The sequence below is a fragment of the Cricetulus griseus genome, chromosome 5 (assembly GCF_003668045.3).
Source record: "Cricetulus griseus strain 17A/GY chromosome 5, alternate assembly CriGri-PICRH-1.0, whole genome shotgun sequence".
Classification (NCBI taxonomy): domain Eukaryota; kingdom Metazoa; phylum Chordata; class Mammalia; order Rodentia; family Cricetidae; genus Cricetulus; species Cricetulus griseus.
Genome location: NC_048598.1, coordinates 101,760,763 through 101,782,759, shown reverse-complemented (window position 1 = coordinate 101,782,759; position 21,997 = coordinate 101,760,763). Strand labels below are relative to the sequence as shown.

Below are 21,997 nucleotides of genomic sequence, written 5' to 3'. Positions count from 1 at the left end.
CTCAGGGAGTATTCCTCTATATGGAATGGGCTCCCAAAGTCCACACCTATGCTAGGGAAAAGTACTGAACTACTACAGGAGGTCCCGTACATTTCCGAGGTTTCCTCACTGAAACCCATGTTCCTGGGTCTGGATCAGTCCCATGCTGGTATCCCAGCTATCAGTCTGGGGAGCAAGAGTTCCCTGATGTTCAGGTCAGCTGTTTCTGTGGGTTTCACCAGCCTGGTCTGGACCCCTTTGCTCTTCACTCATCCTTCTCTGCATCTGGATTCCAGTTCAGTTCAGTAATTAGTTGTGTGTGTCTGCTTCTACTTCCACCAGCTGCTGGGATGACCTGTCTTTCTAAGATATATCTGTTTGACCTTGAAAACATACCTAATGTGACTACAAGTTCAGTTGTAATAGGGGACTAATTACTAACCTACATTTCCTTAATAGCTGTTGGTAATAATAACTTTCAAGGACTAGAAATTTGCATTACATTGTTAAATGAGCTGTTCAGATACAATACCTTGAACAAGATTAGAAATATATGTACAATATGTTTTAACAAAAATTAGTCTCAAATTTGTATCAATATACAATATTTGTCTACAATATACAAAATCCAATCCATTGTAAAATATTTAAAACCAGTAGTTGTTTTTTCAAAGTAGATTCAATGTGAGTTCCAGGACAACCTCCAAAGCAATACAGAGAAACCCTGTCTCGAAAACAAAACAAAACGACAAAAAAAGTAGATTCAATAATCTACCTTCTTGTCTATACCCTCCCTTTTTTCTTTTCAGAGTAGATTCAATAATTACCCTTTTTATCATATTATATCTGTAGCCATTTTTTTCTACTACCAACATTTTGTAGCCAATCCCCCTAAAAAAAAAAAAAAAGACAGATATCCATAACCCAATGAGTGACAAAAACCACCCACCTCACCTTGGGAATGCGGGCATAGTGTTCTTAAATTTACTTCCTGCTGTCTGGGGGCAACAGCACCTTTAGGGGATCCTGAAAAGAAAATTTTGGGTTAACTGTCAAGTCCTGGGAGAGGTAGCTGTATCATTTGTTGTCCAGTCTGTGCATAATGGGGAGGTGCAGAGCTTGTCTCAACCTGGCTAGAGTAGTCTTCGATCATCTCAGATGGCCATCTTGAAATTGTTCTGAGCAGTTTTTAGTCCAAAGCCGATCTTTAGTTGGAGTTGTTCAGCTTAATGGTGTTTTCATAGTCCTGATGAAATTGTCATTGTGGGGCCTCTTCCTCCTTTTGGAGACTTCAAATGTTGCTTTGACCTGGTCATGGTTCACTGCAGAAAACTGATGATACCCAAACCAGAAATAATGTACATGAAGGTAGACAAAACCTTTTTCGAGAACTAGTTAGTACTCTATGTGACCATTACTATCATAACAAAACTTTAAAATATATTAATCTTATAATTTTTTATAAATATAATACTTATGCTTTAAGAAAAGCTGTTGAAAGTCAATATAAAACCGAAGGATCAAGAGATTAGTGGCAATACAGTAGTCCTTAAGTATCTGTTTTTCTTCTGTCCCATATCAGGTGGCTCTTCTGATGTGAGACAGATTTTTTGTTTGTTTGTTTTCGGGACAGGGTTTCTGTGGCTTTTGAGGCTGTCCTAGAACTAGCTTTTGTAGACCAGGCTGGTCTCGAACTCACAGAGATCCGCCTGCCTCTGACTCCTGAGTGTTGGGATTAAAGGCTTGCGCCACCAACGCCTGTCAAGACAGAGATTTTTTATTTTACTTTAACAAGAATGCTTGTGTTTAGAGAAGGAGAGAGCCACACTCGAACTCCAAAGCCAGATTTAATCTTTAATTGAACTACAAAAAAGATCATTTGCATTATATGTCTGTAGAGAAAAGCAGAAACAAACATTTGGGAAGATTTATGAAATTTTATCCTGTTGGAGATGTGATGGACTAATTGGCCAATTCACTCCTTTCCTTGGGACATTTTTGTCTGGATGATCTGTCCTTTTCCTTCAGATGTCTCGTTTGTCCAGTGGTCTCTGGATTCCTTGGCTGGGTCCCTTTATTCTGCCGAAAAGACAAAAAATAAAACCCTTTCCAAACCTAATTTTGGGGAGGTTCTCCTTTGGCAATTATAACTATTCAAATTAAAAACATTTGTTAGTGTTATAGGTTAGTTTAGATTAAATGGCCATGTTGCTTGATGGACTATCATCTCTTCTAGTTAGGAGGTGTTTTGTTCAAATTGAATCAAATTTATCAATTTTGATGGTATCCATAGCTGTTTTTCTCCTGTGTACACAAAAGCAAAACACCTTCCCCAATGTAACACATGTCCTGGTTTCTATTCGGAGGTCAACACATCTTTGAAGCATACTGGCTGATTTAATTCTGTATTTTTTTCTACTGCTCAATGTCTCTCCGCATCTGTTGTTCCTTTCTCATTAGCATTCAGAAAATTCAAAGTTAATAAAGCACCATTTAGTTGTTTCCAGGATTCTTTATCATACCTTTCTGTTTATTTAGCATACCCGTTAGAGTTCAATTTGATCTTTCTATAACTGACTGCCCTGAAGGATGGTGTGGTATACCTGTAATATGCTTTATATTATAATTAGCAAAAAGCTATTTCATTTTTTGAGAGACATATGCTGGAGCATTGTTTGTCTTTATTTGTACAGGTATATCCAGATGGCCGTAATATCTAGGAAATGTGTAATTACTGAATCAGCCTTTTTCCCACTCAAATCAGTTGCCCATTGAAAACCTGGATAGGAGGCTGGGCGGTGGTGGAGCAAGCCTTTAATATCAGAGCTCAGGAGGCTGAGGCAGACGGAGGCAGTTCAAGGCCAGCCTGGTCTGCAGATCGAGTTCCAGGACAAGCTCTAAAGCTACACAGGGAAACCCTGTCTCGAAAAACCAAAAAAAGAAAAGAAAAAACAAAAGAAAAAAAAACTTGGATAGGTATCAATGATGTGGTCGTACATATTTTAAGTTTCCAATTCTACAAAATGGAACATATATACATCTGCCAGATTTCATTCCTTTGAGTACCCTTTTGGGTTACTTCCTGCAGGTAGTGGAGTTTGCTTGTACAAACAAGTGATACATTTCCTTATGAATCCCTCCCCTTGTTGCCAAGTGACCGAAAAGTCTTTTTTCAAACCTTTGCTGTTGACTGGTGTTTTGTTTTGTTTTATGAAATTCTGAGGCCTCTGGCACACTCCTGTCAATCGTTGATCGAGTTCATCATTACCTTGTGCTAGACCTGTATGTTATCTGACATGTGTTATATGTATGGGGTGATTCCTGTCCCTCATTATTGTCATGCAACTGAATAAATAGTAAAGTCAGTTCTGTATCATCTGGTATAAATTCAGTGGTTCCAATATGCAAAACAACTCTTTCTGTATGCTGTGAATGAGTATCTACATTGAGAGGTTCTTTATGATCCGTTAACACCATGAGAATAGCACATAATTCTGACTTTTGGACAGAATTATAAGGACTTAGATACACTTTACTTAAATTTTCTGATTTGTATCCTGCCTTTCCTGATTTATTTGCATCAGTATAGAATGTAGGGGCTCCAAATATTGATGTTTCCCTTACAATGAAAGTAAGATTCAGTTAGTCCTCTTTATAAGTTGCGTTCTCTTGCTTTTGGGATAATTGCTGTTGACCTCTCCCAAAAAATTCCTACAAGCTCTTTGCCAGGGTTCACTGTCTACCCATAATTTGTCAGTTTCATTATTAGTAAAAGGTACTTTAATTTCTGCTGGATCTATTCCTGCTAATTGGCAAAGTCTCAATTTTCCTTTTCGAATCAACTCAGAGATCTTTTCCACATAAGTTTTTAGTTTCTTACTTGGTTTGTGTGGTAAAAAGATGCATTCTAAGATAATATCTTCCCTCTGCATTAAAATTCCTGTAGGGGATGCTTAGAGGGCAATATGACTAGCATGCACTTAAGCTTTAGATCTACACGATCCACATGTGCCATCTGTAATTTGTCTTCCATAAATGCCGATTCTTTCCCACCTTCAGCTGTTAATTCCTGGGACTATTTATGTCCTTGTCTCCATCTAAGGTTTCATTTAAATGAATCAGTTGATCGGGTTTTGTCCTAACAATATGCCATAGATGGGAAATACCTTCTAGCAATCTCTGGAAGCCATTAACAGCCTGAAATTGATCTCTCCTAATTTCCACCTATTCGGGTCTAATTTTTTTGTAAACCTATTTTGTAGCCTAAACAATTAATAGTTTCCTCTTTGTATTTTTTCAGGAGCAATTTGTAATCCCAACAAGGCAAAATTTTCTTCACTTCTTCAAACCTTCTTTCTAAGGTATCTACCTTTGAATCCGATAGTAAAACGCCATCCATGTAGTGGCAAACCATAGAATGAGGAAGTCGTTAATGTATTATTTCCAACGGCTGTTGTAACAAAATATTGGCACAGGGTGGGGCTACAGAGTTAGGAGACTTTCAACCTGCCTGAAGTGTCCAAAGCATAAAAGACCTTGAAGGGCTGGCGTTCGGTCCTTAACTCAGCCGCGCGTCTGCCTGTCCACTCAGCGCTGTGACAGAGCCGGCTCTGGGTCCCGGCTCCCACACCGGGGCCCCCTTCTTCGTGCTCTCTTGCCTGCACCCCGCACCCAATCCAGTGAAGCCATCACCCTCTGCTCCCTACTTTGGCAATCAGTGTTCCTGGGTGACATATTTAGATGGTTGCTATGGTGATGAGGTTGACAGCTTCATATGGCACAAAAGACGGGCCCTGCTTTGCTATATCGAGCCTGCAGGAGACCGGGTGCCTGTGCCACGTGCCCATGTCAGCGTGGGAAGGAAGAGGGGTTTAGACAGCCCATCCCACCCACTCGCTCCCCACGGAGGAGCTGCGACCCGCTGGAGGAGGTATGCCTGTCAGCTTGAGAGATTGTAGAGAAGAACGGGGTCTCACCTGGGGGTGACTGTGCCTGCCAGGGGACAAATGTGGCCGCCCCAACTTAGGGAGTGCCTGGCATGTGTTGGGTAGAGACTAGGGACTCTGATGAGGATCTTCAAGGCCCAGGGATCTCACTGAAAATGACCATGGCTTAAGGAAGGAAGACTCTGCTCTGGCTGCAGTTAGCATCGTCCATCATGGCAGGGTGGGCATGGTGTCTGGTCACACTGAGTCTGCACTGAGGACACAGAGAGAGGTGACCGCTGGGCTCACCCCAGGACAGCAGCCGGTGGGTACAGGGCGGGTCTTCCCACCTCAGAGCACACCCAGTGGCACCTTCCTCTCAGATTCATGACACTTATTGAGTCCGTGTGCTATCAAGGTGACAGTGACAATTAGCACCAGGGTCACACGAAGACAGGAGGATAACCGTGAGTTCAAGGCCAGCATGGACTGCATGGAGGGACCCGTTTATATGTCCCTCCCTGAGAAAGCGGTTATGTGAGTTTCTATAAGACAGTCTGTTTCCAGGGTGCACTGGGATGGATGGTGTTCTGAGACAGGGCCTCACTGTACAGACCAGGCTGGCCTTGAACTCAGAGATTTGCCTGCCTCTGCCTCCCAAGTGCTGGGATTGCATCACCAGTACCCATTCACTTCTTTTAGCCACCTTGACCTTTTCTGGGTATCACAGAGAGTCGATGGGGAGATGTAATTTGGGACCATGGTTATTGGGGCTTAAAGAAATCAGCTGAAAATGTAATTCAAAAAAAATTAAAAACCGGCTCTGACTGGGACTGGGGGGTGCACACTGGTTAAGAGCATTTGTTCTTACATCGGAACTGAGGTTCAATTCCTGGCACCCCCACAGCTCACAGGCATCTGTGATGTAAGTTCTGGGCTTGAACTCTGAGGGTGCTGCATGCACTAGGGGTGTGTGTGTGTGTGTGTGTGTGTGCAATCCTATGTGTGTGTTCCTATGTACATGTGTGTGCCTGTGTGTGTATGTGTGCCTGTGTGTGTGCCCCTGTGTGCATGTGTGTGCTCCTCTGTGTGTGTGCCTCTGTGTGTGTGCATGTGTGCCTCTGTGTGTGTGCCCCTGTGTGTGTGCATGTGTGCCCCTGTGTGTGTGCATGTGTGCCTCTGTGTGTGTGCCCCTGTGTGTGTGCATGTGTGCCTCTGTGTGTGTGCCCTGTGTGTATTGCCTGTGCGCACGCGTGGACTCCTGCGTGTGCAAAGAGCATGTGTGTGTCACCTTCACCTCCTCATGTCCCTCAGTGGCCCTTGGAGTGGACAACAAGGACCCTCACGACAGCACTTTCTGAGGGGTCACAGAGGCAGGAGCTGCCGTGTACTCTCCTGCCCAGACCAGGTGGGGTCTGGGACACGCGGGGCCGTTACCCTGGGGGCTCCAGGTGTGGAGTGGGTGGGGTCAGGGGCTGCTCAGCGCCCTGAGGCCCGGTGCGCCACCGTGGGGGTCTCAGTGACAACTGGGGTGTCCTGCTCTGTCCCCGCAACCGGCCCCCTGCAAGACAAGGGCAGGAAGCGGCCACAGGGGTCACAGGGTCGTTGTCCGTCAGGGGTCACCCGCGGGGGTTCTGGAGTGACTGTGACTGACCAGACTGAGCCAGGGCAAGGGAGGCGCTCGAAGGTTCTGGAAGAGAGGTCAGGGACCCAGGTCAGCTCCGCAACCGGGGACCGCGGAGGAGTCTGGGGATGTGGGGCCGAGCGGATGCTGCTCAGCCCCTCAGGGAACCAGCCCGAGGCGGCCCGAGGGGCCCCGGAGCGAATGAGTTAGAATGCAGCCCTTGCCCCTCACAAGCCCGCGGGCACGGGCGCGGCTCCGGGACCCCGCTGCACTCCGCCTGCGCCCCGCGGCAGCCTGTGTGTGAGCATGCGGGGATCTCCCAGGTGCCTGGGTCCGGGCGGCCTGACCGGGGCACCCAGCCCCCGAGAGGTCCCCACGGAGAGCCACTGATTCTCAGGGAAGCTGGACCTCTAGCGGCGCAGAGGCGTCTTACTCGGTCCAGCCCGGCCGCGGCGCCTGCAGGGTTCCAGCCACTTCCCGCAGCGACACTGCCACCTGCAGGCGGCGGTCGGAATTGCAGCTAAATTTGCAAACAAAAAACAAACAAAAGCTCGCACCAGGCCCGGGGGTGCCTAGGCTACATAGTGAGTGAGGACAGCCTGGGCTACACGAGACCCCGTCTCGAGAGGGGGGAAAATAATTAAAAAAAAAAAAAGACTTCATAGCCTAGCGTCTAATCTCAGCACTGAAGAAGCGGGGCAAGAGGGTTGTGAGTTCAGGTACTTAGTGAAATCTTACCTCAGTGTAAACAAACAGACAAATAAGGGCTTGACAGAGGGTTCGGCAGTTGAAGGGACTTGCGGTCAAGCCTGGGATCGTGAGATCGAGCCCCAGGACCCACAGGATGGAGGGACACACGGGCGCTCACTCACTCGCACACGCACGCGCACACACACTGAATGCTCGGGGGTTGGGACATAAGCAGAGAAGTGCTTTTCTTTGCCCATGAACCATGTTGGGCAAGGGCAGCATTTATTGAGCTCCCACTGTATACAGATGGACGGCTTTCCAGAGTGACCCGTGTGACCCTCAAGGGAGGCCCGCGGGGTGGGGTGGGGTGGGGTGGGGTCTGCTTGCAGCACAGTGTCAGGAGAGGGACGCGGTTCCAGCGCTCAGGGTGGCCTGGCCACCACCTTCCGACCCCAGAGCCCCAGCAGGGCAGTCCCCTGCCTCTGCTCCGCTGGGCCTCTCCGCCCACCCGCGAGTTCCCTTTCATTACGAATTCTGCCTCATCCTTCTGGTCGGGCAATCGCTGCTCCCATGCGGCCGCCCGCGTGGGCAGAGACACCAACCTGACGCCCGCGGTGCCAAATTAATGCACAGCGTTTCTCTTCCAGGGAGCGAAGGCTTCGGTCGGAACCTCGGTGCTGGACGGTAGCGCTCGGTGCAGGTAGGTGCTGTGCTCCGTGCCTCGCCCGCGGGCTCGAAGCCTGGGCAGGGAGGGGGCGTCGTGCGGGCGGGGATCCCCACAGACGGGGAAGGAGGCCATGGTGCTGTGGGGTGACCTCGACCCCAGACCAGACAGGGTCAGGGTGCAAAGGTCACAGCCATGTCCTCTCCACCCCAGAGTGCCATTTCCCGCACCCCTGCTTCCTGCACGCCCCCAACACCACCCCTGCCTTGTCTTAGTCCTGAGGCTGGGTGTGCTGCACACAAAGGTTTGTTCTTTGGGGGGTCTCGCGAGGGCCACGTGACAGGGCTCTGATGGCCGATGGTCGCACTGGAGGTCACACTGGATCTCATTATCCAGCCTCCGCGGGTACTGCGCACGCGGGGGAATCACGCCGCGTTCTTTCATCTGTCTGCGCCTCTCCCGAATTCAAGCATGTGTTAGAAGGCTCACACCACTTAAAGGGTAGCCCCACGAGCCTGTCACCTGACACCAGGGTGGAGGAGGCAGGAGAACAGGGAATCCAATGTCAGCCTCAGCTACCGAGCGAATTTGAGGTCAGCCTGGGCTACCTTTCTCTCTAAAGATAAAATGAGATGCCGAGCGGTGGTGGCGCGCTCGGGAGACAGAGACAGGCGGATCTCTGATCCACAGAGAGAACCCTGTCTCAAAACAAGCAAAGATTAAAAAGGTAACTTTTATATTGTCAGGGACCCTATGTCATATCAGGGAACACGCCTGGTGGTCATGACTGAGGAACCCCTGACGTGCAGGCCACAGGAGGTACCCAGGGCTCAGTGTGCCCCACAGAAGCCACAGCCCTGTCAGTGAGGGATGCTCACAGGGTGGGGGTCTCCAGAACTCCCTACTTTTTCTTTCTTCCTTTTTTTTAAGTAACTAATTTATTTTTATTTTATGTGCATTGGTGTTTTGCCTGCATTCATGTCTGTGTGGGGGTGTCGGGTCCCCAGAACTGTAGTCACAGGCAGTTGTGAGCCCTGCGCAATTGCTGAGAACCAAACTGGTTCCTCTGCAGGAGCAGCGAGTGCTCTAACCACTGAGCCATCTCCCCAGTTCAGTATGACCCCTTTTAAAAATAATTATCATATTCACATCTCTCTCTGTGTGTGTGTGTGTGTGTGTGTGTGTGTGTGTGTGTGTGTTTGACATGTGGCCGTCAGAGGACAATTTGAGGGAGCCAGGCCTCTCTTTCCACGGTGGGGAACCTAACTGGGGTCCTCAGGCTTGTAGGCAATCTCCTGCCACCAGGGTATCTCTGCATGATAAGGGAAGGTGGAGGCTGAGCTGTGGGCAACACTGGTGTAACAATCACCCCCTTCAGGTGTCCCCCCAACCCCTTGGAAGAAGGGATGCCTGAGAACATGAGGCCACCCAAAGCAACAGGTGTGGGGGGCCTGCACAGATTGGGTGTTGGCAGGACTCAGCTCAGCATTCTGCAGGGCCCTGGATGACTGACAGAGCCACTGTGGGTCTCATGGGGGCCAGTCTTCTTAAAACCACCCTCCAGCCTTGATGCTCAGGGTACCCACATACAGCACAGAACCCCGGGCACCCCAGAGCAAGGCGGTTTTCCTCAAGTTCTCTTTTTTCTTGCAGCTTGGGGACATTCTTCTGGGACCATGATGGGCACCACCCTGGCCTAGGTGGCTCAGACTTTTGCTTCCAGCTGGAGCTGCCTTATGCCCACACACACCCTGGGCTGGTCACCCTTTGGGTCTGTCCCCGGCCTGTTGGAATTGTAGGGTTATCCAGTCTCTGTGGATAGACTGTCCTGGGAACATGTCTGCTGATCAGCTCACAAGGTCACAGCAGACATCAGAACACCCGAGAGTCATTGTAGAGTTTCACACTGAGACCCGCCAGAAGTGCCCCTGCTGTGTCCCCAGTTCCTAGGACTTTCTTACCCAGTCTGCAGTTGAGAATTCGGGGAAACTTCTCACAGCATTGGGGACCTTGAATGTGACATTTACTTCCAGCCACTAGGTTATGTTAGTATGATCCTACACCTGCCCTCCAGGGAATCCTGGGTGACATCTGGGGACATGTGTAGCTGTCACACTGGGGGTACTCCTGGCGTGGTGTGTGGAGGCTGCAGAAGCTGCTGTGCCCTGCAGGGCCAAGGACACCCCACAGGGAACAATGCTGCTTAAAATCTCTCCTGCTGGCATAGGTTGAGTCACCGTGGTGGGGCCAACCACCCTCTCCCTCAGCACTCGGTGTGTGTGGGTGTCTTTGTGGGCAGAGTCCCAGGACCTCAGCAGGGGCAGGTGGCAGGGTGACACAGTCTCCTGGGGTCCCTGGGAATCCCTGAACCAGGGCATCTCCACTGAGGACAGTCTTTACCCCAAGGTACTGTTTGATTGATTGATTATTGAACAGATGTCAGAGTGGCTAATGACCAAGAATGACCCTGCCCCGGACTGCCCCATCATACAGAATTCCACCTAGCCACGGTGGAAGCCTGCTTTGTTTTTTGAGACAGGGCCTCTCCTAATCAAGGCTAGTTTCAAGTACTCTTTATGTAGTTGATAGTGACACTGGGCTCCTGGTCCTCCTGTCTGTACCTCCTGAGTGCTACATGACAGGTGTGTGTCACCATGTGCTAAGGATAGAGCCCAGGGCTTCATGAAGGACAGTCAACTGAGCTACAGGCACACTACAGGCAGAGTCACATCCCATCCCAGGATCAACCCTTTTACTCCCTGTGGTGTCCTTTGGTCCTCTCTCAAGCCCCAAAGAGCTGCCTCCTCTTTGAAAGCCTGTCCATCCAATTTTCTTCCTTTGAAAATCAGGACCTAGAGAAGTCTGTACAGAAAGAGCGAGAGCCTCCCACTGCAGTGTGGATGCTGTTGCTAAGCAACCTCGGAAGCATCAGCTTCCCCCAGAGTGGTGCTGATACAGGGATAGGTCATTCCTGGATTTGCTGGGCCTGAGATTCCATTGACTCAATGCCTGTGGGGGTGACAGTCACATATGATATGTCACGGGTGGTGGGGACGTGGGGGAGCCATGGCTCATTTGTGGTAAGTGGAAGGCATCCCCACGACCCCAGGCCCACCCTGGGCCCAATTTAAGGTCACTTTTATTTGTGTGTATGGGAAGGTGCAGAGCCTAAGGTGGCCAGAAGGGGGCGCCAGGTCCCTCGAGCTGCAGTCACAGGCGGTCATGAACCATGTAGATGCTGGGACCTGAGACCTGGTCCTCTGCAGGAGCGGCTATTGCTGGATCCGTACACATGACATGAAGGTGCTGTGTTGGTTGGCCGTGGCCTTGAAGAGGACCCAGGTCTTTCTCAGCCCCAGCCCGTCCCTTCTCTTCCAAATCTCCATCATTGTTCAGGAAGGGTCTCTCCACCTGATCACCTATGCAGGGTGCATGTGCGCGCAGGTGTGGGGAAGTGTGTGCATGTGTGTGTTCATGTGTGCATGTGTGTGCGCGCAGGTGTGAGGACGTGTGTGCATGTGTGTGTTCATGTTTGCATGTGTGTGTGTGTGTGTGTGTGTGTGTGTGCAGGTGTGAGGACGTGTGTGCATGTGTGTGTTCATCTGTGCGTGTGTGCGTGTGTGTGTGTGTGTGTGTGTGTGTGTGCAGGTGTGGGGAAGTGTGTGCATGTGTATGTTCATGTGTGCATGTGTGTGTGTGTGTGCAGGTGTGAGGACGTGTGTGCATGTGTGTGTTCATGTGTGCATGTGTGTGTGTGTGCAGGTGTGAGGACGTGTGTGCATGTGTGTGTTCATCTGTGTGTGTGTGTGTGTGTGTGTGTGTGTGCAGGTGTGGGGAAGTGTGTGCATGTGTATGTTCATGTATGTGTGTGAGTGTGTGTAAGTGGGGGGCTGTGATGTGTATGTTTGTGTGAGTGTAGTGGCTGTAAGTGTATATGAGTGAGGGGGCTGTGTGTGTGTGTGAGTGTGGTGTGTGTGAGTGGGGGGCTGAGTGTGAGTGTGTGTGTATATGTCTGTGTGTGTGTATCTGTGTGTATCTGTGTGTATGTGTGTGTATCTGTGTGTGTGTGTGGTGTGTGTGTATGTGTGTGTGTATCTGTGTGTGGTGTGTGTGTGTGTGTATCTGTGTGTGGGGTGTGTGTGTGTGTGTATCTGTGTGTGGGGTGTGTGTGTGTGTGTATCTGTGTGTGGGGTGTGTGTGTGTGTGTATCTGTGTGTGTGTGTGTATCTGTGTGGTGTGTGTGTGTGTGTGTGTGTGTATCTGTGTGGTGTGTGTGTGTGTGTGTGTGTGTGTGTGTGTGTGTGTGTGTGCAGCAGCCCAGCTACATCACTCCCCCTGGTTCCCGTGAGCCAGGGTCTCTCACAGCTGGAACATACAAGGAGGTTCACTGAGCTGCCTGACGTTATCCCAGGTCACCCTCAGGGAGAATTGGTCGCCAGACTGGGGAGGTTTTTTTTGCACAGGAAGACCTGAGTTCAAATTCCCAGCTCATGTAAAACACTGGCTGCAGCTGGAGCCTGTGGCCCCAGCCCGCTCTGGGGAGGTAGAGGCAGGGGAATGCCTAGGACCCCTGGCCACAGTCTAGCTTAACGGGTGAGCCTGAGGTTCTCTGAGACCATCCCAAGCAAGGTGGAGAGTGAGGGAGGTGGCAGCTGAGGGGAGGGGAGAGGCTGTGGCCTCCTCAGGAGGTCTCCTGGATAGGACCTGACCTCACACAGTAGGGACAGCATGCCTGTCATGCCGGAGGAGGAGTAAGGATCTCATGTGGCCTCCTGGAATGCCACACACTGTCCCCTGCACCTGAGTCAGAGCTTTACCTGGCACACAGCCCCTGTGACCCTGGGGAGCCCAGGAGGCAGCAGCAGCAGCGGGGACAGAGAACAGGATGGGGATGGCCGAGGGCAGGGGTAGGAAGGGGCCTCAAAGCCAAAGACAAGACTCTGGCTTTGCTCAGAGAAGGTGGAAAGAGCAGCAGCCACCCCAGGGGCTCCTAGCATGACCTTGTACCCTGCCACCCCATTCTGGAGTGACAGTGACTCCTTATTGTCATTGGAGTACAGAACCCACCCGCTTGGTCTCAAGGGTAGGTGAACCTCCAGTGTGACAGCCACATGTGTCCCCAGACATCCTCATCCTGATTGGGGCAGTTGGGAGCCATAGAAAGTTCTAGTGTTATGATAGAAGTCCAACTTTCCTGATCGAAAAGCCAGGGAACTAAGGCTCGTAGAGCGTTAAAGCGCTCTGAGGTGCCCAGAGTGGCACATGGCTATCACAGTGGACTTATAATGGTGTGTCAGGGGACAGTGTGTGTGTGTGTGTGGTGTGTGTGTGGTGTGTGTGTGGTGTGTGTGTGGTGTGTGTGTGGTGTGTGTGTGGTGTGTGTGTATGTCTGTGTGTGTGTGTGTATCTGTGTGTGTGTGTGTATCTGTGTGTGTGTGTATCTGTGTGTGTGTGGGGGTGTGTGTGGTGTGTGTGTATGTCTGTGTGTGTGTGGTGTGTGTGTGTGTGTGTGGAGCCTGGCCAGCGGCAGTGGTCCCACAAGGTTGGGATGCTGATGACAGACAGCCCAAGATGTTCCTGCTAAATCAGAAGGTGGAGGTGGTGTCTCCATGAGCAGCCTCCCCGTCTGCCTGCCTCACCCTGAACTCAGCACCCACTCTCTGCCATTCCTTCCTGTTCCCCACAAGGATGCTCCCCAGGACTGCAGCAGGCTGGGGTCATAACCCCGGTCCTGGGCCCCAGACTAATGTCTGTACTTGAGCAAGGAGACTTTCTGGAGACTGGGGACAGAACAGACCCTCCCTCAGCCCCCCACAGTGGGTATATCCCTCATCTTGACCCCACAGGTGCCTTGTGGGTAATGGGGTTGGGTGAGGGGGTGTGGGGGCCTCAGGAGATGTGAGGTCAAGAGCAGGGGTCAGCAGTATTGTACTTTATGTGCATTGGTATTTTGCCTGCATTCATCCCTGTGAGGGCTTTGGGACCCCAGAATTGAACTCAGTTGTGAGCCCCTGCTGGGTGCTGGGAGTTGAACCTGGTCTTCTGCAGAAACAGCTGGTGCACTAACCATTGAGCTGTCCCCTCGGACCCCCTCCATGTTTCTCTTTTTAAAACCATGGTAATGCCAAGGTATGGTTGCAGATGCCTTTAATTCCAGAACTTGGGAGGCAGAGGCAGGAGGATCTGAGTTCGAGGCCAGCCTGGTTTACAGAGTGAGTTCCAGGACAGCCGGGGCTACACAGGGAAATGCTGTCCTAAAAACCAAAATTATAAAACAAAACACCGTGATGCACAGAACATAAAATTCCCATGTTAGCCTTGTCAGCAGCACAAAGGTCACACACAGGGCTATGTGTCTGTCCCTACCATCTGTCAACTGCTGTGACATTCTGGGAGCCCATCCTGGGGCGATCATCGTTGTGTGTCCAGCTCCTGCCACTGAGCGTCATGCGCTTGAGACCCTCTCCATAACAAGGTGTCACAATAGCGCTCTTCTTGTGACCAGTGAGATGGACACTTGGCTCTGCTCTCCAGGAACCACGTTGCGATGGATGCACCATGGCTTGTCCATGTCCCGGCCTCCAGGGCACTTGGGCAGTTGTCACTCCTCCCTGGGCACTTACCACATCCCCAGACACCAGATACCAGGTAGGAGTGGCTGAGTCTCTGAATACAACCATGACCAAGCTGCCTCTTGCCACCCCCACCAGCTGCACAGTTGTGGGAAGAGCAAAGAATGTCACACTTCAGTGGCTGCACCTGGGGTGTGAAGCCTTAGGGACCCAGGCCACCCCTCACAGCCATTGGCCTGGCTGTGGGCACACTTCCAGGAGTCAACTAGAGAGCCAGTCTGGTGGGGGGCTTTCCCTAAATGTGTACTCAATTCTTGGTTGTTCCCCCACCCCCATACAGGGTTTCTCTGTGTAGCCCTGGCCGTCCTGGAACTCCCTGTGTGGACCAGGCTGGCCTCGAACTCAGACTTTTTTTTTTTTTTTTTTTTTTTTTTTTGTATCTTGATGTATCGATGATCTTGAGTCCCTATCCTGCTGCCACATCCCCAGTGCTGGCATGTGCAGGTGTGAGCAACCACGCTTAGTTTCCACACTGGGGATGGGACCCAGGGCCACATGCTTGCTAGGCTGGCACTAGTGTTCTACCCACCAAGCCACAGCCAGAGCCAGAACCTGGTCTTCTTGAGGGAAAAGGGTCCAGCCCTGCTAAGTGCTGTGTCCACTGTGAGTTACCTTCAGGATGTGTGGAATTAAAGATCAATAAAGTGATTTTAAGAAAACGAAAGCCAGTCTCCAGGCACTATGCCTACAGAACTTTGCCCCGCCCCATCCCTGTGCCGGGTGTGCCTTCTGCTCTGTGACCACAGCTGGGAGGCAGCCTCACCCCACAGGACACCTGTGACGGTGGGAACCACTCAAGCCACCAATCAACAGGATGTCACAAAATGACAATTGAGAAAATGAAGCAAATTAGATGTGGACTGGGCTCAGTGGGCAGTGCACCCACCTGTGAGGGGAGTCCTTGACCCCAACCCAGCACAGTAGAAACCAGAGCAGCTCAGGGTCATCCTTGGCTGTGTGGGGAGTTCAAATCCAGCCTGGACCACATGAGACCCTGTCTCAAAAGAAAACCATATGGACAGATGTCACCATGGCAGACAAACTGCTTGGTCTGTACAGACAGCCACCTGGGAGCCAGGGGCCCAGGCTCCTCCACCCCAGCAGCTGGTCATGCACACAGTAGACTTCCTTCTTGAAACTTGCCAACCTCCCTGGCTGTGCCTGTAACTTTAGGTAGGCTATGTCTAACTCCTGGCTTCCCTCCCCTCCTCATCCATCTTGGTGGGTAGAACGCACCCTGGTTCTTCCGTCCCCAGAGCCATGTAGGGTAGATGAGCTAGCAACTGTCATCCCAGCACTTGGGAGGGTAAAGGCAGGGGGATCAGGCGTTCATTAGAAGGTTAGCCCCTGATACATGAGACCCATTAGGTCTGGGTTCTCGGAGGGGTCAGCCGTGGTCCTGACCAATCCCATACAGCAAAACCTTGGCTGGTTCATATAAAATGTGCGAGGGAAACGTGGGCCACAGACTCTCTTTGGGTGAAAGGGAACCCTATCCAATGGGAGGTCTTTTGGGGTAATTCAGTTCTTGGAGTGCTGTGGGTGATGTCTGGGGACACCTGTGGCTGTCACACTCAGAAAACTCTTAGCACGGAGTAAGTAGACATCGGAGACTGGGCCCAGCACCCTGCGGAGCCCAGGATGCCCCGAAGAGAATGACCAGGTTCAGTGTCTACCATGCCAAGAAAGAAGTCAGCACAGTTATAGGAGAGAAATGTTCTTGCTCTTAGTACTGTGTGTGTGAGGATGCCTGTGCAGAGGTGTGTTAGACCTGTCTCTGTCCCCACAGGGTTAGAGTTACAGGTGATTATGTGTGTGTGGTACTGGCTCCCATCAGTACAGTGCCACATCTGTGGAGGTCAGAGACCAAGTCCAAAGAGCCACGCCTCTCCCAGTATTTGGGTTCTTGTGCTGGTGGCACATGCCCTTACCAGCTGAGCACATCTGTGTTTTCACCTGGGTGCGCGGCATTTGAGCCCAGTTGCTCATGCCTGTGTCGCAAACACTCACCCATTCCCAAACCTCTTTTTCTTGTTTCTTTCTTTGAGACAGGGTCTCACATAGCAGCAGCTATCCTTAAACTCTAGGCATAATGAAGGCTGACCTTTAACTCCTGATCCTCCTGCTCCTGCCTGGATGGCAGGTGTACAAGCCTGCTTTATATGATGCTAACTCAGGGCCTCTCGCGTACTAGGCAAGCCAGTGCTCTACACACTAAGCAGGGACCCCCCAAAATATTATTTGTATGGTGCATCATTAAATTATGAAATACATGGAGTTTTTCCTCCTTCATGGATACTTTCTGGCTGGGTCCACTCAGGCTGAGACTCCCCACCCCCACCCCCCCACCCGTTGTGATCGGTATGGAGCCCTAGAGTGCTGCGCAGACGTGGCCACCAGGGGGCAGCACATCCGGCCTCTGGCTCCATTCCTGCCAGATCCCGGCAGCCTGAGTCCCGCAGTCTAGACGCTGGCTGGGCGGAATTCCTCTGACCTGAAGTCAGCCGCCCCTGTCATCCTTCCCAGCCTGCTGTCTGGCCAGGGCCTCGGGTCCCGCCATGCATGGGCTCAGGAGGGTTGGGGAGCACTCGGGGACATATCAGGAGACAGAGACGGGTGCCCCGCCTTCTGTTCTGCACGTCGTCTCTGTCTGGAGGGGGATGTGGCTGGACCAGGAGGCCCCCTCACTAGTTACAGGGCTGGGACCAGGCTCTGAGTTTCTGTCTTGACTTCAGGTTTAGAGTTTAGCAGCAGGTATTATGGGTACCCAGGCCCGGCAGAACCAAGCCTGGGAGACACGTCTCACAGCCACCTTGGGGTCTGTGCCATGCAAGAGGAAAGGAAAAGAAGACAGTCCTTGGTTTGGAGGGGCTAGGATGCAGCTTCATAGTGACGGAGGCCAAGTGTGCGAGGTTCTGGGTTCCAACACCAGTGGCATGAAAACCGAAACAATTGAAGAAAGGAAAAGGTTGACTTTTCTTATTGGTCTCTGGAGGTGAATAAGGACAACCCAGTACTGCTGGCCCCCCACCCCAGACCGTCACTGGGAATTCTAGGCGGGTTCCACCTTGATCAGGCTCCCAGCACTGGTTTAACTCTTTGAGACAAAGGATTACTTTGTTGCCCAGTAGGAACCTGTATCCTTCCCTTCCCTCAGCCTCCAGAGTGCTTGGGTGGCCATGCCTGGCTTTCCCTCTGGGCCACATGCTAAGGACCTGGGAGTCAGAGCACTCATGTGTGAGTGACATCAGTCTCGAGAGCCTGAGCCTGAGCCCCAGACCACAGGTCTCCTTTGTGCCTTTATGTCCCTGTCTGTGAACTAGTAGTCCCTGTGTGGGAAGCAGACACAGCTGACTGGCTGGTTGTGACCCTTGGCCAGGTGGGGCGGAGGGAAGTGCTCACCGGTGCCATCCCCAAAAGGAGTCTGCCTCTGAAGCCTCTTGGGAACACTGCAGGGTCATGATGGTCCTGCTAACTTTTGGGGACCCCAGCAATCTCCCTACCTCTCTCCTTCCTAGTCATGTCCAGTGGGAGTCGGGCAGGGCAGGCACACCCTTGAGGTCCTAGCACTAGAGGCAGGAGGAAGCTAGCCTGGGCTACATGTAATCCTGAGATGATGATGTTATAAAATCACAGCAGACTCCAATAAGACACAGCTCCCTCAGTGGTGCAGAGGTCCCTTTGGCCTGACTTTGGGAAGGCTAGGGCCCTGGGAGGCTCAACCCAGCCCATGTGTTCACACCAAGGCTGTCATCTGGCAAATGTGGGAAAAGCCAGTCCACAGATACTGCTTGCAAGCCGTGGAGTATTACAGAGCTGTGAGCAGGAGTGGGGCTCCGATAACACAGCACAGGCAATATGAAGGTCCCTTACCGACACCATACTCAGTGAGACCCAGGCACCAGAGCCACCCAGTGTAGAACTCTGTGAAGGAAATGTCCACAATGGGGGAATTTAGGGGCAGGAAGTGGATTGGTGGGTGTCAGGGGGACTGGGTAGGGGGTAGAGTGACTGTTTGCTATGCTATAAATATTGTTTCTTGGGGGGGGGGTGACGGAATGTTCTGGGAGGAGAGTTTGCACAATGTTGGGAATGTACTAAATACCACTGACTTGTGTGTCTTCAAACGGTTCAGCTTGAACTCTGCAAACCGAAACAAAACAAACAACCCCCGCCTCCCCCCCAAAAAAAAACTTGTTTGTGGTTGAACCCGGCCTGGTGGCTGAGTCCCTGACCCTGAGTCTGACACTTCCTGGGACAGCAGCGCCCAGCCCTGCGGGTGTCGCTCGGAGCCAGCGTCCCTCATCCCGTGAGCGTGCCGACAGCTTCAAAGCCCTGGCAGGTGCACCTGGTCGTGCAGACGTGAGCCAGCTGTCGCTGGGTTAGCACCTGCCTCACCCAGGAGGCGAGTCACAGGTCGCGCTGGGGCTGCGGGGTACCGGCAGGCGCACTGGGAATCGCTGTGGCCCCGGATCCTGGGTCCTGGGGAGGAGGGGACCTCGGAGTGGGGGTCACCTGACCGGGCTGGGAGCAGATCGGAATTTGCTGAGTCACTAGGGACTGGGGTTTTTCCGGCTCAGGCTCCACCTCCCGGCACCTGGGGAACCAATTTGCCCTTTGCTTGTCACACGCAAGTGGCCCTGGGAAGGCTCCCCCCACCTCCCCTGCACCCCACAGCAAGTACACCTCACCTCTCCCCAAATGACAGCAGAACCCTGAGGCAGCCAGCCCCTCCCGCAGCTGCTCGAGCCTGGGACTGAGGGCCCTCTCCCTTCTCGCTTATGGGTGACATTTAAAGGGAAGAAGTGAGGAGCCCAGAGAAGGAGCAGGGGACCCCCCCACCCACATCAGGGGTTGGGGCGTAGAACGGCCTGAGACCCCTGTGGGCTCTGGGGATGTCACAAGTGTGCACTAAGACACACAAACATATTCACAGTTTTTAAAAAGCACCCTGAATTACACCATGTGTCTTTAGTGTGAGTACAGAGGTCAGAGGACAGTCTGGGAGGTCAGTTCTCTCCACCATGTGGGTCCCCAGGGTTGTCAGGCTTGGCTGCAATCACCCACTCAGCCACCTCCCCCACCCGGATTACGGAGAATTGAACAGGCCCATGACAGCAGGACACGGTTTCCATGAAGCATCTCCTCAGCCTCTAGGTTTGTGTTTCTAGGACAGGGTCTGGCTATACACCCCAATTTGGAAAATATCTGCAGCAATCCCCCTGCCTCAGCGTCTTAAGTGCTAGGAAGACAGGTGGGTGCCCCCAGCTCACCTTCTGGTACTTTTTCGTGCCTCAAACTTTTACAGCACACCTGACGTGTGGGATAGGGACTGTTGGGGTTCCTCCAGCTGGGACACACACCAAAGACCCCACAGGCCAAAGAATGAGTCCCCACCCTGTGTCTCTGCAGCCATGCTCAGGGTGTCTTGGAGTCACAGGGAATTCCAAGGTAGCCAGAGATATGCAGTGAGACAGAAGTTTCTCTGTTAACAGCTCTGGCTGTCCTGGAACTCTCTCTGTAGACCAGGCTGGTCTCGAAATCACAGAGATCCTCCTGTCTCTGACTCCCGAGTGCTGGGATCAAAGGTGTGCGCCACCACTGCCAGGCATGGTTCTCACTGTGTAGCTGTGGTTGACCTATACTGGCTCTGTAGCCAGAGTTATCTTAGAACTCACAGAGATCCTCCTGCCAGTGTCTCTGGGATGAAAGGCTGTGCCACCAAATCCAGCTACTGGCAGCGTTACTGAGAAAAAGATTTCTAACACCAGTCCTGCCTATTTTCAGACTATTCCATCACCCCGAAGTAAGCCCCACCCCATGGTCCGTCACCTTGCTTACTTCCAGCCCCAGAGCTTTGAAATCCACTTCCTGTCTCTGCCCTCCCGGGCGCAGATTTCCTGTCATGGAGTGCACACGGTGTGGTTCTGGATGGCATTTTTAGTGACTGAGATGGGTGTGGTCTCATGTACAGTGTGGTGTCCCCATCCTAACCAGGGACCTCACCTAAGTGGGACAGAGTCCATCCAAATATGAGGCTGGAGCCATCTGAGAAGATGCAGGAACGTGAGACCCTAGGGGTGTGGCTGTCATCACTCCTGTACGCCCCCCCCCCCATGTCAGAAGGTCACGCCAGGGGGTAGCCATGGAAGAGAAGTTCCAGGAAGGCGGCACGTGATGCCCTGCACGGTGTGAGCATGGAAAGCTCAGCCGGGTGCTTTGCCCAGGCAACCATGTGAGCTGGGTTACCCTAAACTTGCCTTCCCACGGAGCAAGCGGAGCGGCCAAGGAAAGCCACGTCATCAGAGGGTGAAGGTTAGCAGGGCAACAAGAAATACAGTCTCTGACTTGAGAAAGTTCCACAGGGTCAGTGTCCAGCCACGGCCACACTGGGCTCTGGCTCCTTTTCCCATCACAGGGGATAGGGGGGCAGGCCCTATGACCACCGCAAACAGGCTCCCCATGTGTCCTGTGCCCTTTGAGAGGCCAGTTTTGATCTCTATGTGACATTTTAATCTGATGTCCTTTCTTCCTTCTCAAGGGAACCGATTAATATGCAAAAGACTGATCAGTGAGTCAGGCCAGGCACACAAACTGAAAGCCACCTCCTGGTGACCCGGATGGGGCCCGGCCTGGTATCTTGTGCAGGCTTTAGCTTCCAGGAGGCCTTTAGCAGCCTGCCTTTACTTCTCCTGCCTTCTGTCCCCATCTCCCCAGTAACACCAGTCAGAACTTCCAGAATAGTGAAGTGGTGAAGGCTGGACTAGACTTAGCCACGGAGCCTTCCCAGTGATCCTTACTGCCTTTTCCTGGTGGGAATCCGTCACGGCTTCCCGTGGCCAGGGATGGTCTGGGCTGGGATCAGTGATGGGGGTCCTAGGTTACAGCTCCCTGTCTGGGCCTCTGGGATTGAATGTCCAGACAAGACATGGCATTCTAGGCCTCTGTTCGAGGGCCTGGAAGTGGACTGGAAGTCATCATGCCTGTCACACTTATCAGAGGTAGTGTGGACACCTCCAGAGTCTCACCCAGCCCCAAGTCTACACAGCTCCTCACTAACATGGCTTCTGCACCCAGCAAAGGGGCAATTTCATTCTTTCTAAGTTTTTGTTAGGTTTTGTAGTCCAAGCTGATCTCAAATACCAGATCCTCCTGCCTCAGCCTCCTGAGTGCTTGCCAACAGGTGCGCAGCGCCTCCCCTTCATTTGCTGTGTGCGCGCACAGAACGTTGGAGTGGTTGCAAGCATCCATGCCTGTCCATCTTATTCCCTTGAGACAGGGTCTCACTGGCCCCAGAGTGAGGGTCAGCAGGCCACAGCCATCTTCCTGTGTCTTCCCACACAGTGCTGGGGTCTCAGGCAAGTACAGGCAGGTACCGTTGTGTGGCTGCCCAGGGTTTGAACTCAGGCCTTCATGCTTGGACAAGTGCACTAACCACGGAACCATCGCCCCAACCCCTTCTCTTCATCATTCTTGAATCCAA

General features: G+C 52.0%; 1 protein-coding gene across 1 annotated transcript in view; it reads left to right on the top strand.

Moving 5' to 3' along the window:
* Gng7 (G protein subunit gamma 7) overlaps nt 1–21,997 on the top strand; it is a 68,529-nt gene that overhangs the window by 16,208 nt on the left and 30,324 nt on the right. Inside the window, exon 2 of the mRNA XM_027419291.2 lies at nt 7,866–7,918. The gene's annotated coding sequence lies outside the window, so the exon portion shown is untranslated. The remainder of the gene's footprint in view (nt 1–7,865; nt 7,919–21,997) is intronic.